This window comes from Medicago sativa, chromosome 3, assembly GCF_051527215.1.
Source record: "Medicago sativa cultivar Bolivia chromosome 3, Bolivia_mono, whole genome shotgun sequence".
In the NCBI taxonomy this organism is placed as follows: domain Eukaryota; kingdom Viridiplantae; phylum Streptophyta; class Magnoliopsida; order Fabales; family Fabaceae; genus Medicago; species Medicago sativa.
The window spans coordinates 55,420,129-55,439,339 of record NC_140751.1 but is presented as its reverse complement, the minus strand read 5'-3'; the positions used below and the strand labels follow the sequence as shown (position 1 = coordinate 55,439,339).

The 19,211-nt window shown below is 36.1% G+C and overlaps 1 pseudogene; it reads right to left on the bottom strand.

Moving 5' to 3' along the window:
- Positions 1–12,367: 12,367 nt before the first annotated feature.
- LOC146938480 (uncharacterized) lies at positions 12,368–13,793 on the bottom strand (annotated as a pseudogene).
- Positions 13,794–19,211: the final 5,418 nt, after the last annotated feature.

Here is a 19,211-nt window from a genome sequence, read left to right as displayed (position 1 = left end):
CACTGTCACAACACTAGAAGTAGCAACTTTCCAAAGTAGTTGACAGGACCAAAGATTATACAACTGTGAACTGATGTAGCAGTCAATGTTATTGGAGCTCAAAAATGGCAACGATGAGAGCGAGATTACGGCGACCAGAGATGAATCCAACTGAGATGAATGCAACCGCGCACAAGAGAAATTCTCTGATGCAAATGTGTAACATAACACATACTCACCACGTCATGAAACCAAACCAAATTTGAACACTCATGATTGACGAGAAGAAACCACCAACATCGCACAAGAATTGCACATAAGAATCAACAACATCACGTAATCCCAACGGCAAACACAGTCGAAGTCGAAAAATGTAAGATGTAACTAACTCGAACAAGAAATCAAAGCAAAATTGGAACCCTAGGAATTGGGGAAAATGACATAAATCAAAAATTGCGATAAAATGGAATCGCAAGACTAAACCGTAACAAGAATCGATTTAGAAGAACAAAACGAAGAAATCGTTCAAACCACATATAGAACCAAGCGAAAACAGATCGAAATCAATCAAAGATGAATGGATCAAAAATGGAAACGGAATGGCAATCTGAAGCAGAATTAGGAACTATAATGAGATGCGATGGAAACAGAATCATGATCGCAAGAACAAGAAGAAACGATATCACAAAATCGCAAAACCCTAGTATTTGGGGAAAAGATGTGAAAACAAAATCAAAGCTATTTGTGAACAGAATCGTGAATGATGAGACTTAAAAAACAGTATTGAAGCCAAGAAATCAAACGACGCTGAGATCAAAGCAAAATCATATGCAGAAGAAAAAGAAAACTGTAAACGAGAGAACACGAGGGAAAAGGAAAAAAAATTAGAACAGGAAAATTGGAATGAGGAAAAAAAAGGTAAAGTGAGAAAATTGGATTTTTTCGAGAAAATGCAGCGGAAAATCCTTCAAGGAGGATACCAAATTAGCTCTGATACCATGTTAGGAAACATGGCATCCATGGATGAAAGGGGAGAAAAGCTTATTGTAGACCATTGATTTTCGGGTGTCAATCCATTAATTGGTTTTGAGCCTTCAATCGTTTGGACTTCTCGATTTTATTCTTGGGAAGGGAAAAATGAGATTAAAAACCCTTTTTTGGATCCGGGGGTCGGTTACGATTGGGGAAGGTGTTAGGCACCTGCATCGTCCACAGTACTCCGTGGTAACCTCTTACCTACTTTATCTTTGTGCTAAATTCATTTATTTATTTGAAAATAATGCCTAAAGAATTCTAAGTGAAAGAATGGAGGGAGAAGAAGGATGATTTTTGTTGTTTTTTATTTGATTGATTTGGAAGGAATAAACCCTTGCCTACGTACCCTTAAAAGGGATCAAAACCACCGTAGTTCATTCTCAAAAATATTTTTGGTGGGTTAGGTTGATTTTAATTTTTTTGAAAATGGTTTTTTGAGAAGGATTGCGAGGCCTCAAGGTATAGAAGAATAAAATGGGAGTGAGGTTGTTTCATTTTATTTATGAAATTTAGTCTAAGTTTAATTTAAGATTCATTTAGGAATTTGATTAAGAAAATAAAAAGGGAAAGCAACTTGGATTTGGATCCAAGGTTTATTAAGAAAATAATTTGACTTTTGCTTATTTGATTTTTGAGATAAAAAGTTTTACTAAACTAACGGTAAACTAGCGTAACGATGCGGAAAAATAAAGTAAGCATAAAGCAATAAAATGGTGTAGTGTCGGTGCTTGTGTCGGTGTGTGCAATTACTACGCTATTACATACCCTTCCTAGATACACACTAAGAGAAATGCAAAGCCCAAAATAAATTACATCACTTCCTTAATTATACACACTAAATATCATGGGGCTTGCATACATTGCAATAGGAAAAGAAAATGCATAAAAAAGTACTAAAATTAAAGCAATCATGATATAGTAAGGTAATGAGAAATTTAAATGCATCATATACTAGAATGAAATGCAATGATGTTAAATTTTTTAAAGCAAAACATGAAATAAAGCCAAATTCACAAGTAAAATATTGAAACGATACAATTGAAATGCATGAGGTAATATTAAGGCAAATAACCAAGCATAACATAAAACAAAGAAATCAAAGCCTCAAAATGCATGAAATACCATTAATCAAAAGTAATTTTAGAGAAAAAAGGAATGCATGAATTGTTTTAAAGAGTTTAAAAAATAAAACAAGTTTGCAGGGGGGTGCAGAAGCACTGCTGGGGGGTATATGCAGCAAAATTGTAGAGAGAAGATAGAACAGAATCAAAACTGGGCCTTCACTAAGTCCAATGGGCTTTAGGGTTTGATCATGGCCTTTGGATTGATCATGAGGCTATAATTGGTATGCACACAGTAATGGAAAAGTAAAGACATCATGGAATTAATCAGAACGCTTCAGTAACCATAAGATCTATCAGATGATAGATCTGACGGTTCTCAAGCAGTAAAACACACAATAACAGACAAGGCATATGGTAACAAGCAAACAGAGGCCGCTGGATCAAAAGGAAAAACATATCTGAAGGTTGATAGAGGAAGGGAAGGAACCAGAATAAACCGGTCCGGTTCAGGTGAACCAGACCGGTTCATTTGCATCTATAAAAGCTATTTTCGGTTCAATTTTCTCATAATTCCTTCTTCTTCCACTCCCTAGAATCCAGTTTCAAAAATAAGCTCTCCCTACTCCAAGGATAGGGACGCCGGAGAAGAAGGATTAGCCACCGGAGAGCCGCTCCGGTGCGGTGGTTGATCACAGTCGTCGTCGCGTCGGAGCTTTTACTCACTCCTTTCTTAAAATTTTTTGTATCAATCCGATCTATTTCTTCTCCTCTGTTTGATTTCGGACTTATTCTTCAAGAAAAAAAACTTATAAAACGCTCGTCTACACTTATATTCTCACAACTTTTCACTTTTTTTGAAAAAAAAAACAAAACGGATCCATACATCCTCTTTGTTTTTAAAAGTGAATCTGAGTTTATTTTTGAAAGAAGGATAACGACAAAGTGTAGATCTCGGTTTCTTTTCGAAAATCACTTTTGAAACACATCCTTATATCATTTTATGAACACCACAAATACAAACATGGCAGCATCACAGATCAGAGGAAAAAGAAAGTGAAACGAGGTTACCTCTATGAATCGGCTTAGATTTGTAAGAAAAGAAAACGCTGCTGCTCCTCTCCTCTTTTCCGAATCTGACGCGTTCCTTAGTTGTTATGAGTATGAGATCCGATTTCCTTCACTGTGATGTTGAAATGAGCAGATCCGATTTGTGTGCCTTTGGGAGATATCCAGTTGATGATGATTCGTTGCTTAAACCGTGAAACAGTGTTGGATTGTGTTTATGTGTTGAGGTTATGATTTTATGTTGAGATTTGTGTTTGAAAAGAAAGGGAGGGTTGATTGTGTGTGTTGGTGGTTTGGATTCACTTTCTAGAAAAATTCATGTGTTCTTCATGTTCTTCATGAAGTTCATATGAATTTCTTATTTTTTTGTGCTTTAATTCGAAAATGGGAAGAAAGAGAAAATAGGATGTGTTTGCAATGAAATCTGCACCGCTACAGTGTTATTGATTGGTGACCAGCCTGACTGCAGTAAATGCAGTGCTATTTATAGCTGCAGATTAGGTTAACTTGGACCAGAGGACCAATGTGCTTAGGACACCTGGACAAATGGATCAGAACAAATACTAATGGGCCAAAGTTGGACCAAAAGAAAACAACTGCAAGACTAAAAGAAAATTAATAAAAATCAAATAATTGAAGAAATACGAAAATAAAAGTAAAAAAAGAAAATAACTAAATAATGAAAAAAATAATAAGTACTAAAAATAGATAAAAGTAATCAAAATGTCGGCTAAATTGATCCGCCGGTCCCTTAACTTAATTCTTTTATTCATTTTGGTCCCATAAGTTTAAAGTCTGTCAAACAAGTCCTTAACTTATCTCTTTTATTCAATTTGATCCAATTTTGATAATTTTTATCCCCTAAAAAAAGAGACCGTTGGATTACGAAGGTCTACCAGATTTTACGGTGTATCACCAACACCTAATTTTTTACTTTATTCATTCTTCCCCTTTATTCATCTTCTTTCCTCATTCTTCCTCATTCTCTTCTTCATCTTCATCGATTTTACCAGAAATCATTCTCTTCTTCATCTTCATCGATTTTTCCAGAAAAATTGAAAAATCAACCATCATCAATAACAACAACATCATAATCACCATTGATTTCTATCAATAATAAACCATCATCAATAACAACAACATCATCATCAACATCAACCATCATCAATAACAACATCATCATCGTCCCCTTTCATCTCACTCCATCACCAAAACAGCCGCCGCAATCGAATCTGAACTCCAATCATGGATCGACCGTGAAACCATCACTACCCACATCAATTCCCTTTAAATCAATTTCCATTTTTGAAATGTGAATTTGGCTTTAAAAGGAAAAGATGAAGGAACAGAAAAGGGGATCAATTTCACGTATCAAAATCCATCACAATACCAGCCAATTTACGCATAAGAACCTGCACAAAATCAACAGTGTAAAGAAACCATTTTTCAGTCACAAACATGCATATTTTTTGTTATCCAGGAACCAAAACAATCGATCCACACCCAAACATCACAGTAAACCCACATCAATCCAAACCGGCCTGAAACCATCGTCGCAAGGAGTCCCTAAACCATCACCAACGCACAACAGTCACAACACCAGTAACCATCAACCCAATTTCAAATCCTACACAAACTGTCAACACCCAATTCGTCCTCCTGAGAGTTGTTGTTGTTTTGATTCGTGAAATCACGGTTGTGGATGGCGCTAGATCCGAGTTCGGAGTGAGTTTGCAGCTGGAAACCGTGTTGTTGGTATTCAAGCTTGGTTCCTTTCTGTTTTCCTTGCTCGAATTCAGTCTCAGTGAAGGTGCTTGGATTGGCTACTGTACAATGCTTGAGTTGTGTTGATGAGTATTCTTAGTGGATCTGGAAAAAAAAATTGATGGGTTCTTGAGAAAGTTTTGGGAAAAATGTATTTGATCTAATTTTGCAGGAAATGTTTAATTTTTTTTTTCTGGATTTATTTTTTCTCTGGATTTTTATGATGAAGATATGAAATTTGCTGGGTTTAGTGATGAAGAAGAAGAAAGTAAATAAATTTGGTGTTGGTGATACACTGTAAAATCTGATAGACCTTCGTAATCCAACGGTCTATTTTTTTAGGGGATTAAAATTATCACAATTGGACCAAATTGAATAAAAGAAATAAGTTAAGGGACTTGTTTGACAGACTTTAAACTTATGGGACCAAATTGAATAAAAGAATTAAGTTAAGGGACCGGCTGATCAATTTAGCCAAAAATGTCCTTTCGATAAAATGAGGTATTTTAAAGTACCTCTCTGCCGAAATTTTGACTGAAACATTTAAAGTAAAGCGGTATTTTAAAATGCGAACAAAACTCTTTTAAAGCAGCTTAAAGAATACGGACAAAAAGGGAATTTAATTAAAAGTTTTTAAAGGAAATAAAAAAACATGACACTAAATATTAAAAAGAGCGCGAAAAGAAAATTCAAAATGTTTAACCAGACAAATGGAGTGATTTAAATTACGCAAAACTTGAACAAAATGATTTTTTTCAAACTGCAAAATAAGTTTTAAAATTTTAAAATACGACTAAAAGACTTTAAATGGTTAAAGCGCAAAAAGGAGTTCGAGCCGTTTTAAAATACGACTAAAAACTAAATGGTCCAAAATTGGGGTATGACAGGTGCCCCTATTTAAGTTTTTTCGTCACGAAGATTTGAAAGAAGACTTTTAAATCGATGGGTCGAAGAGACTTAAATACTTGAGTACACCACTTTAGGACCAATTGAAGTGCTAATATGCAATGCTCATGAGTGTTATGGTATGCATGCGTACAATGTCATTATGAATGCAATGACGACAAGCACATACTGACTGTGGAACAAACTGATAAGTAACATTGGGGAGATAAAGCCCGTCTATTACCAACTGCCGCGGTAAAGACGAAAATACGGAAAATAAAGCTTGAATTTTACCAACTGCCGTGGTAAAGACGAAAATACAGAAGATAAAGCTTGAGACGGAAAATAAAGCTTAAGACGGAAAATAAAGCTTGAGACGGAAAGTAAAGCTTGTCTATTACCAACAGCCCGTGGTAAAGACGGAGATACAGAAGATAAAGCTTGTCTATTACCAACTGCTGTGGTAGTGACGAAAACGTGGAAGATAAAGCCTGAACGGCAGATAAAGCTCGGACGGGAGATAAAGCTTGAGACAGAAAATAAAGCTCAGACGCAATATAAAGCTTGAACGGAAAATAAAGCTCAGGCGAAATATAAAGCTTAGACGGAAGAGAAAGCTTAACACGGAAAATAAAGCTTGAGACAGAAAATAAAGCTTATCTATTACCAACAGCCCGTGGTAAAGATGAAAATACAGAAGATAAAGCTTGTCTATTACCAATTGCCCGTGGTAAAGATGAACATACTGATTAGCATTGGAAAAGTAAATACTTGATGGGACCTGCCACTTGAATACCAACTAATTGGTGACATTCATGGATTAAACACTTTGGGATTGCCATTTTTATGTATTGGAGTGAGACATAGGAAAATAATGCAATTATGTATGAATGATATTTGTATGTGTGCTATGTATGCATGAATGAATGAATGCGTATGAGACTCATATGACAGTATAATGGTAAGACTATTGAGACAAGATTGGGCAGGTCCAAAGAGAAGTGACCCGACATCATGTTACAAGCATCCAACACTCTTCATTGGGGATAACATCACTGGGGATGAATCAAAACACCGCGGGGGTACAACCATTCAAACAAATCACTGGCGGAAGTCGCCATTTCTCGACCGAGGCACTTTCTCAACTTTCAATTCATCCCCAAATCTCCAATTTCAATCCAATATCAATTTCAATTCAATTCGATTTCAACTGTCAAATTCAATTCAATCTCAACTTTCAATCCAATCTCAATGTCAATTTAACTCAGTTTCAATTTCCAATTCAACTCAATCTCAATCTCCAATACAATTCAATGTCAACTTTCAATTCAATGTCTTTGTCAATGTTAATCCACTCTCAATTTGCTCTTGGGCCAACAAAAATGGTCATGTCTATTTTCAAATCGAGTCAATATCAACTTACTCTCAATTTGTATCTTTCCAAATCAAATTTCCAATTTGTATCTTGTTATCGGTCAAGTGGCTAGTTCGATCCAAAGAACAGCTTGTACCTGCTTATATGCCTACATTTCTGGACAAACGACAAGTTCGATCCAAAGAACAGTTTGTACCCTGCTTATGTTTTGTTATCGATCAAACGACAAGTTCGATCAAAAGAACAGTTTGCACCAACTTACATGTTGTGATATTGATCAAGCCGCAAGTTCGATCCAAAGAACAGCCTGTATCATCCTTTTGTCTATATCTCCGGTCAAACAACAAGTTCGATCCAAAGAGCAGTTTGTACCTGCCTATCTGTTTACATTCTCCATCAAGCGACAAGTTCGATCCGAAGAACAGCTTGTATCTTCCTATATGTCTATATTTTCGGTCAAGTGCCAAGTTCGATCCAAAGAACAGCTTGTACTTGTACCTGTCTTGTATCTCTATTCCTAGTCAAGTAGCAAGTTCGATCCAAAGAACAGCTTGTACCCATCTCTTGCTTGTATTCCATGGTCAAGTGGCGAGTTCGATCCAAAGAATAGCTTGTACCTATCTTTTGTCCCCTGGTTTGTCTACCCTAACAATGTCTACCTAAATCCCCAGTGATATGACATGCTCTGTAGACTCCAGTTTGTTTGTCTTGCATTCATAATCAAAATGTTGCATGGCATTCATATTTTAAAAATCTGAGAGCGTATTTTTACGTCCAAAAACAGTGCAAATGTTAATATTTAAGTATCTTCGTCCCGTCAAATCAAAGACTTCGTCTCTTGACTCTCCGGACAAAGAAACTTAAATAGGGGCAGCTGTTATACCCTAATTTTGGACCTAAAAATACTTGTTCAAAATTTTCTTTCATCTTTGATATATGTCTATTACTTTTGAAGAATTGCCAATTTGCTATTGTTTACACTGACATTTCACTCTGCTTTATCTCTCAACTTAGCTTTACAAATCTTTTTAACTGTGTATTTGTCCATGTTTTCTTGCATTTCAAGTCATCCAAAATACTTTTCTTACATTTCAAGTCATTTGAATTTGTCTCTGATCAATTGCATCTTTCTCTGCATTTTATTTCAATGTTATTTGCAAAATTCATGAAAAAGGGCATTTTAGTTATTTCCTATGTTAAAATTTCTTTCAATCTTTGAAAAATTGTTTGAGTCTTTTCAACTAGTTTGAATAAGTCCTTATTTCAACTCCATGTCAAAATCCATTTCAAGAATTTGCATCTGAGTCATGTTGAGTCAGTTTAGCCCCTAGGGGCATTTTAGTCTTTTCATGTGTTAAAACTCTGCTTAATTCCTTAAAAATTGTCTCTGAGTATTTTAATTTTGCTTGCATAAACTCCTGCTCTAATTCCATGTCCAAAACCATTTTAAAATTGCATTTGAGTCATTTTGAGTCAGTTTAGCCCCTAGGGGCATTTTAGTCATTTCACATGAAATTTTGACAGAGAGAGGTTACTTTGAAGTACCTCGTTTGTGTAATTAGTTCATTTTAGTCATTTGGTCGATTCTACTTTTAGTTTCACTTTACGTTAATTTTCAATTTACTTTTTTTAATCAATTTTAGTTTTAATTGCATGTTAGTCCTCAAAGTCTTGTTATTTGCATTTTGGTCCTTTGTAGTTTGTTACTTTGCAGGTCAAAGTTGGTTAGGGTCCAAGTGTCACATGGCATCATATCATTGGGCAAGCATCCCTTTCATCACCTATAAAGGTCAAACCCATGGGTCAAGGTCAAGACACTAATTCTTTTTCCAATCATTTTCACAAAAAAAATCACAAAACTTTTCTCTCAATTTTCCCTCCTACTTTCATCCCTAACCACCTCCATTACCACCATAACCAACTTTCTCCTCCACCTTCAACCACCCTAACCAATTATTTCCACCACCTCTAACCTCCATAACCACCACTTCTAACCTCCTTCCACCACCATCATCATCGCAAAAGCCTCACAAATTTACCGTCGTAACTTGCAAAATTCTCCATTGTTTCTCACCAGTCCGATCCACAATCAAACCGTTCCAAATCGCAATTCCTATTGACCGCCGTAACAAATCCGCATTCTCAATCTGATTTCGCATAAACTGATTGGAACGGAGCCACACAGCAGAATCTCCGCCACGCATAAGTTGATTCGATACAGTGACGAATAACACAGTTTGGTTGTGAGCGGAATCGTAGGCAGAGTGGAACAAGAACAGAATCACGTCGTTCTGGAACGAATCAGCAGGACCACAGCGAGGAAGTTCAACACTGAGACGTTGAACAAGGTAAACGCCGCATCTTCACTCTTCTATGTGTTCTTGATTTCGTTTTTAATTTGTTTGCGAGTCTGTTTGTGTTAGATTTAGGTCGTTCTTGATTTAATCTTGAAAAGTATGCTCGAATTCGAATAGAGGAGTGAAAATCGGTTACGAAACTGTAAATTTCGTTTAGGTTGGGGTATTTTGAGACTCGCCGGAATCTGCACTTCTCGCCGGAGAAGATGAAGTTTCCGGTGAGTTGATGAGTTTTCCGGCGGTGTTCATGCGTTTTCTGGTGAGGATGAGGTGAGAGATGAGAGAGTGCGTGAGAGTAGAAAGAGAAGGAGAGGTTTAGAGAAAATTTTGGACTGGTTTTTTGTTTATATACACTCTCTCAACTGGTTCGACCCATACCTTTCCTGACCCGATTCATCTCTGTTCCTAGGCCCATGCTTTCCATGCCTGTGTGCTTGCCTGCTATGTACACCCCCCTGGCCTGTGCGTTTTTGATATTTCTTGCTTTTTTACACCCCTGTTTGCTCCAAATTGCTTGATAAAATTACTAAAAATTTTCTAGTTGTTCTTCTTGATATTTTTGTTAATTCTTGATGTGTTTTATATGTTAAAATTGCTTAGAAAAATATAGGTGAAAATATTGATTGCTTGTTTAGTTTAGTGTTTTTAACTTTGGTAAAAATCGTGAAAAAACTTTCAAAATTGCACGAACATTCTTGTGGCTGGTATTGATACATGAGACTTGATTCTTGTGTTTTTTCTTGCATGTTAAAAATTGATAAGAGTTTATGTAAAATTCTCTTGTGATTTTGTGTTACTTCTTGTCAATTTTTGTGAAGTTTTTGCATGCTTTTGATTCCAATATTTTGCCACATCATGTTGACACTTAATATGCAAACGTGTGATGTGTTTACTTCTAAAAAATTGTGTTTGTTTGGCTGTTTTGAAAGTGCAAGTTGTGAATTTCTTGTTTCGTAAGTAATGTGTATTGTTACCGTGAGAAATAATGTGTAAAATGGATTTGAAAATGCACTATAGGTCTTGGCTCATATTTGTCCTTATGTTTCTCATAATGTGGCTGAAATGAACCATTTGAAAATTACCATTGATATGAGAATTTTAAGTCTTAAATTTGCTTTGATGTTATGGTAATTCTTCAAGTCCATTTTCCCATTTTTTTGCTAAAGTTTTTGTTACTTTTTGGTTAAGTTTTGCTCATTTTGTTATGCAATTTCTACTTGCTTTATTTTCCATATTATATCTTGTATTGCTAATCTCTTTGTTTCATGTTTCATACATCATCTTCTCCTTCACTTTATTTCTTGCACTTTAAATTTTACCAAGAGTTAGAATGTAAAAAACTTAGGATTTTTTGTACTTTACTTTTATGCCATTTTAATTTCTTGCAAGACCATAGAATGTAAACTAGGGCATGATGTAAAGGGCAATGGACTCTAATAATGTACACCGACACAAGCACCGACACATGCACACACAACACATAGATATTTTTAGATGTATGGCTAGGATATGCATGTATGTTTAGGATTGCATGTTTAGATGAATGCCTAGGATTTACACTTAGAGAAAAAATCATTTTTCAAACAAATATGAACAATATCACTCAAACCTTTTTCCAAAAATATAGGAGTCAAAACTCCTTTGCATTTTCTCTTTATTTTCTTAATCAAATTTCAATGAAAATTAATCATACTTTGACTTTTTTTTGCAAAATAACTAATTCAACCTCACAATTTCACAATCTTATGCCCTTGAGGCCTCTCTCTCTCATTCTTCAAAATTTCAATTTTCAAACTTAAAATCAACCAACAAAAACAAAAACATTTTTTGGAAGAGAACTACGGTGGATTTGATCCCTTAAAAGGGTACGTAGGCAAGGAATCAAAATTCCTTCAATTCAAATAAAATAAAAATTCAAACACATTCTTCTCCCTCCAATTCTTCACTTAGCAAACATTAGGTGTAAATATCATTTTTCAAATAGCATTTAAAAATAAAGCGCGCGCGTAGAAAGTAAAGACGGTTCCTATAGGATACTATAGTCGTTATGGGTGCCTAACACCTTCCCGTAGCGAAAACAACTGAGATATCACCGGTTGAAAAGGTTCAAACGTAATCAATGTTTGACACCCGAAAACCAAGATAAAACAAAGTGCAGTAGAAGCAACCATCGTAGGAACTGGCTCAGAGACCACTGCTTGTTCTCTTTCGGCCATCAAAGTCTCCATCATAAGTGCCATCTTTTCTAACTCTGCCTTGAGATTACTAACATCCGCTCTGAGCTGAACGTTTTCCTGTTCCGCATTTGCCATCTTCTTCTTGATGTAAGCTCTGGTGTGCTGAAGACGAGTAGGTCGGTATTGAATGCGTCGGGCCACTTTCAATTACTGCGGCAGAGAGGAATGAAGTGTGAGACTTGATTTTGACACCTTATGAATGTAATATGATGCATGATATGCTAAAATGCAAAAAAATATGCAATCTTCTTTATTTTTATCGAAGGACTTATAGAAGTAATTTTGTAAACATAACAACTTAAACATTACATTAATGATAAAAGAGTACTACAAGGTAATTCCCTTTCTAAGAACCAAGTCAAAGGATAAACTTACAAATATAAAGCACTACAAAATAATTCCCTTTCTAACAGACTGAGCCAAGGGATAAACTCCAAATGTAAAATACTACAATATAGTTCCCTTTCTAACAACCAAGCCAACGGATAAACTTACAAATATAAAAACACTACAAGATAATTCCCTTTCTAACAGACTGAGCCAAGGGATAGACTCCAAATATAAAACATAAGACAGTAAACAACTCTGGGAGAAACTCTGAACACTCTAACGAGATGGATAAGAACATGTGTTGGCAAAGAAAGCACTCTGTTTCTTCTTTAGTCCCGGGGCCCTGTCAAGTGCGGCATATTTTTCTTTGATGATAGCTTCTAATCGGACAATCTCAAGGCGTCTTTGTTCACTTGCCCAATTCTTTTGCTCTAACATACCCATTACTATCTCATAATCTTGTTCTTTCTTATGGAGTTGTCTCTCCAACATGGCTTTTTCTTGGTCGGACGCACGCAAACTCTCTTGGCACTCTTTCTGAGTCTTTGGAGGTAGAGGCCACGGTATTTCTGGATCGGCCGCAGACACGTACCTTGGTATGGGGTAGGGCATATCGAAAGCCACAGCCCTATTGATAACCCACTGAGTATACGACTCATGGACAAAACTCTGTTTCTTTCCAAGCTGGATCCCATCGAACATACGAACAGTATACCAAGCTCGCTCGAACAACCTCCTCAAATCGGTGTGAACCTCACTGTTAAGGTAGAATTCACTGGACAAATAACGACTATCAGGTTGCGCTTTCATAGGGTATCCGTATTGGCGCATGGCAAGAGTCGGATTGTAAGTGATTCCTCCACATGTACCAATAAGAGGCACATTCTGAAATTCCCCGCAACTATCGATGATTCCTTCAGTGTCGGCAGCAGGATGAGCCCAAACAATGTCAGCCGGGGTGAGGGGCATAAGCCTTTCAGACCAAGAAGTTATTCCGGTTTCGGTCCTGGCAAAGACGGATCTGGGCAAATGTGAAGCAAACCATTTATAACAGAGGTGCACAGCAAACAATAGCTCCACCCTCTTGACGATGTCTATGGTGGATGGAGTGATAAGTATCTGCAAGGAGGGTAGGGATCGGGCTATTAGTGTGGAATATTTTGATTACATTGATATCGACAAAGTTTTCCATGTTGGGAAACAGGAAGAGGCCATATATAAGTAAGGCAAGAACAGATTCAAAGGCAACAGTCTTTCTGGCTTTGGTAAAATCAGAGGCTTTCCGGTAGAGAAATTTAGCAGTTAGGCCTTGGAAACCATTTTTGATTGTGAAGCGGGGTTTAACTAGGTCGGAAGGCTTGAGGTGGAGAGCCTTTGCAATAGTAGCCTCTTTATGTGCGAGTTCAAGACCAGTGAATGGTATTTCTTTGGACACCGGTAAGCCAACCCGATAGAAATACTCCTCGAGCGTGGGGAGCAACTGATAATCCGGGAAGGTAAAGCAATGATAAACCGGGTCATAGAATTGCACCGAAGTTTCCAAAATGCCATCGTCCACCCTCACCCTGATGAGATCAAGCAACCTCCCGTAATGATTCCGAAATCTCTTAGGATCAGATACTTGCTCTCCTAGCTCCCTTATCCTCATCAAATCCGGCTTCTTGAAAGTATACCTCTGGGAAGCCCTCAATTGTGGATTCATCTACAATGTTTACAAAAAAACTTTGTCTAAATCCTTCGATAATCTTATGAATGAAAAAGAATATTTATGGATGAATGCATGAGTGCATGATAATGCTAGAGAACATAGAATACATGGAGGACTAGATTCACAATGTTGGAGTTGAAGGTAACGCCATTTGGTAAGGACTATGGTTTCCATTTGCACTTGTAACAAGGGTTCTACCAAGTTCCCAAATTACAACTACCCTTATGAATATCTCGGTGCGTAGGATTAACTCCTAGACCAATAATTTGCAAGGAAGTCTAGTTTGAGTGTAATATCGCATGACGACCAAAGTCAAGACTACTCTTGGTTTAGTCTCCGCAATACGTCCTAATAAAAGGCCAAGATGGGTTAAAGGTGATCTAAAGGTCCTCAATGCTTGATGGATTTCAAAAATAATAATGCCAATCACGACTACTCATGGTGTCGTATATTTACTTTTGAACCCAAGTTGAGTGGAGTTATATCACATGCACACATATCGCAGGACTACTCCTGGTATGGCACTATGACCGTACTCCGTCCTATGTTATGTTTCACTCAAGTCCGGGTGTAGGACTTATTTTCTCACCCCACATGTAACAAGATAAAAGATATTTACAAGATAGTAAAGCATAAAAATAAAGGAAGAAAGGTGGGTTTAACCCGCATAGGATCCCCAGTGAAGTCGCCAATTTGTAGACCATTGATTTTCGGGTGTCAATCCATTAATTGGTTTTGAACCTTCAATCGTTTGGACTTCTCGATTTTATTCTTGGGAAGGGAAAAATAAGATTAAAAACCCTTTTTTGGATCCGGGTGTCGGTTACGATTGGGGAAGGTGTTAGGCACCCGCATCGTCCATGGTACTCCGTGGTAACCTCTTACCTACTTTATCTTTGTGCTAAATTCATTTATTTACTTGAAAATAATGCCTAAAGAATTCTAAGTGAAAGAATGGAGGGAGAAGAAGGATGATTTTTGTTGTTTTTTATTTGATTGATTTGGAAGGAATAAACCCTTGCCTACGTACCCTTAAAAGGGATCAAAACCACCGTAGTTCATTCTCAAAAATATTTTTGGTGGGTTAGGTTGATTTTAATTTTTTTGAAAATGGTTTTTTGAGAAGGATTGCGAGACCTCAAGGTATAGAAGAATAAAATGGGAGTGAGGTTGTTTCATTTTATTTATGAAATTTAGTCTAAGTTTAATTTAAGATTCATTTAGGAATTTGATTAAGAAAATAAAAAGGGAAAGCAACTTGGATTTGGATCCAAGGTTTATTAAGAAAATAATTTGACTTTTGCTTATTTGATTTTTGAGATAAAAAGTTTTACTAAACTAACGGTAAACTAGCGTAACGATGCGGAAAAATAAAGTAAGCATAAAGCAATAAAATGGTGTAGTGTCGGTGCTTGTGTCGGTGTGTGCAATTACTACGCTATTACATACCCTTCCTAGATACACACTAAAAGAAATGCAAAGCCCAAAATAAATTACATCACTTCCTTAATTATACACACTAAATATCATGGGGCTTGCATACATTGCAATAGGAAAAGAAAATGCATGAAAAAGTACTAAAATTAAAGCAATCGTGATATAGTAAGGTAATGAGAAATTTAAATGCATCATATACTAGAATGAAATGCAATGATGTTAAATTTTTTAAAGCAAAACATGAAAGAAAGCCAAATTCACAAGTAAAATATTGAAACGATACAATTGAAATGCATGAGGTAATATTAAGGCAAATAACCAAGCATAACATAAAACAAAGAAATCAAAGCCTCAAAATGCATGAAATACCATTAATCAAAAGTAATTTTAGAGAAAAAAGGAATGCATGAATTGTTTTAAAGAGTTTAAAAAATAAAACAAGTTTGCAGGGGGGTGCAGAAGCATTGTTGGGGGGTATATGCAGCAAAATTGTAGAGAGAAGATAGAACAGAATCAAAACTGGGCCTTCACTAAGTGCACTGGGCTTTAGGGTTTGATCCTGGCCTTTGGATTGATCATGAGGCTAGAATTGGTATGCACACAGTAATGGAAAAGTAAAGACATCATGGAATTAATCAGAACGCTTCAGTAACCATCAGATCTATCAGATGATAGATCTGACGGTTCTCAAGCAGTAAAACACACAATAACGGACAAGGCATGTGGTAACAAGCAAACAGAGGCCGCTGGATCAAAAGGAAAAACAGATCTGAAGGTTGATAGAGGAAGGGAAGGAACCAGAATAAACCGATCCGGTTCAGGTGAGCCAGACCGGTTCATTTGCATCTATAAAAGCCATTTTCGGTTCAATTTTCTCATAATTCCTTCTTCTTCCTCTCTCTAGAATCCAGTTTCAAAAATAAGCTCTCCCTTCTCTCTAGGATAGGGAAGCCGGAGAAGAAGGATTAGCCATCGGAGAGCCGCTCCGGCGCGGTGGTTGACCACAGTCGCCGCCGCGTCGGAGCTTTTACTCACTCCTTTTTTAAAATTTTTTGTATCAATCCGATCTATTCCTTCTCCTCTGTTTGATTTCGGACTTATTCTTCAAGAAAAAAAACTTATAAAACGCTAGATCTACACTTATATTCTCACAACTTTTCACTTTTTTTGAAAAAAAAACAAAACGGATCCAGACATCCTCTTTGTTTTTGAAAGTGAATCTGAGTTTATTTTTGAAAGAAGGATAACGACAAAGTGTAGATCTCGGTTTTTTTTCGAAAATCACTTTTGAAACACAGCCTTATATCATTTTATGAACACCACAAATACAAACATGGCAGCATCACAGATCAGAGGAAAAAGAAAGTGAAACGAGGTTACCTCTATGAATCGGCTTAGATTTGTAAGAAAAGAAAACGCTGCTGCTCCTCTCCTCTTTTCCGAATCCGACGCGTTCCTTAGTTGTTATGAGTATGAGATCCGATTTCCTTCACTGTAATGTTGAAATGAGCAGATCCGATTTGTGTGCCTTTGGGAGATATCCGGTTGATGATGATTCGTTGCTTAAACCGTGAAACAGTGTTGGATTGTGTTTATGTGTTGAGGTTATGATTTTATGTTGAGATTTGTGTTTGAAAAGAAAGGGAGGGTTGATTGTGTGCGTTGGTGGTTTGGATTCACTTTCTGGAAAAATTCATGTGTTCTTCATGCTCTTCATGAAGTTCATATGAATTTCTTATTTTTTTGTGCTTTAATTCGAAAATGGGAAGAAAGAGAAAATAGGATGTGTTTGCAATGAAATCTGCACCGCTACAGTGTTATTGATTGGTGACCAGTCTGACTGCAGTAAATGCAGTGCTATTTATAGCTGCAGATTAGGTTAACTTGGACCAGAGGACCAATGTGCTTAGGACACCTGGACAAATGGATCAGAACAAATACTAATGGGCCAAAGTTTGACCAAAAGAAAACAACTGCAAGACTAAAAGAAAATTAATAAAAATCAAATAATTGAAGAAATACGAAAATAAAAGTAAAAAAAGAAAATACCTAAATAATGAAAAAAATAATAAGTGCTAAAAATAGATAAAAGTAATTAAAATGTCCTTTCGATAAAATGAGGTATTTTAAAATACCTCTCTGCCGAAATTTTGACTGAAACATTTAAAATAAAGCGGTATTTTAAAATGCAAACAAAACTCTTTTAAAGCAGCTTAAAGAATACGGACAAAAAGGGAATTTAATTAAAAGTTTTTAAAGGAAATAAAAAAACATGACACTAAATATTAAAAAGAGCGCGAAAAGAAAATTCAAAATGTTTAACCAGACAAATGGAGTGAATTAAATTACGCAAAACTTGAACAAAATGATTTTTTTCAAACTGCAAAATAAGTTTTAAAACTTTAAAAGACGACTAAAAGACTTTAAATGGTTAAAGCGCAAAAAGGAGTTCGAGCCGTTTTAAAATACGACTAAAAACTAAATGGTCCAAAATTGGGGTATGACACTTATGAAAGTGTATTATTGATAGTAAAGTGTGATATTACTAATGAGGAAGTTATCCCACTTATGGGGAGGTTACACCTATATATACTAATAGGATTAATACTACTTGTAACCAAACTATGTATCTCTAATATGTGATGTTGTAATTTCAAACAAAACCTCGCTTTTTCAATTCTAGTTCAATTCTAGTTGTATGATTAGGGTTTTCCAACCTTAGAATTGGGGCTTTAACGAATTGTGATGTTGTAATTTCAAACAAAGCCTCTCTTTTTCAATTCTAGTTCTGTTCTTAAATTTTGTATGATTAGGGTTTTCCAAATCTGTTTGGTCATGCTAGCTTTTTCTCCTTTTTCTTAATTAATCACATAATCAATCATCCATCTCTTTGTTGTTGTTGATTTGTATTGTAACTGTTCTCTGTTGGAATTTAAAGGAACTTTGCCAGCTGCAGATTAACTCACAAACACAAATGGGTAAATCAAATCACCTTTTTTTCTTTTTTAACTTACTTCACCTTTAGTGTTTCTTATCTGATTATTAATTAAACAGGACGCAATACACAAAGAAGAATTGCTAGGAAGCAAACAAAAAACAGCAGCACAAACTCAAATGTATCCTCTAACCCCTTGCGCATGCACGAGGTCTTTATGTGGCAGCCACGTGTGAACTTCACATGGGCTAAGGCAAGTTTTCTTGAAGTCTCTACAAAGTTTCACTAATTTGGTTCCTTTGTACACATTTGAATTCTTTTAACTTTATATCAATCTTTACAGTGGGAGGCCATGATCTTGGCTCGAAAAACAATTTTGAGGGCCAAAAGAAAGCTACAGAGAAAGGAAGAGAAGGAGAAGATGAAGGAGGAGAGGGAGAGGGAAAGAAAGGAAGCGGAAGAAAACGAGACAGAGAGAGGTGGGAATCATGTGTGTTAATGGATTGTGCTAAGCGTAGCGTATGTTGCTGGCTAGTGAATTGTGAATTGTCTTTGTAGAAAGACTTATTGCTGCATGTTTGTTATTGTCTTTGTAGGAACTTGGCTCTTTTAAAAAAAAAAGACTAATCTCTTCATGTTTGTTATAGTTAGGAACTTGGCTCTTTTGTGTAAAAAGACTAATCTCAGCTTGTTTGTTATTGTTAATACTTTGTGATATAAGCTAGATTTTGATTAGCATCTCTTTTAAACGAGACAGAGAGAGAGGTGGGAATCATGTGTGTTAATGGATTGTGCTAAGTGTAGCGTATGTTGCTGGCTAGTGAATTGTGAATTGTCTCTGTAGAAAGACCTAATCTCTGCATGTTTGTTATTGTTAGGAACTTGGCTCTTTTGTGTAAAAAGACTAATCTCATCTTGTTTGTTATTGTTTATACTCATTTAAACATAACCAAGAAATATCACTATTTTTCAAAGGATTCCAATTTTAGAATGGACACAATCTTTGTTATTGAGATTATGAAGTCGTAGGAAAATAGAGA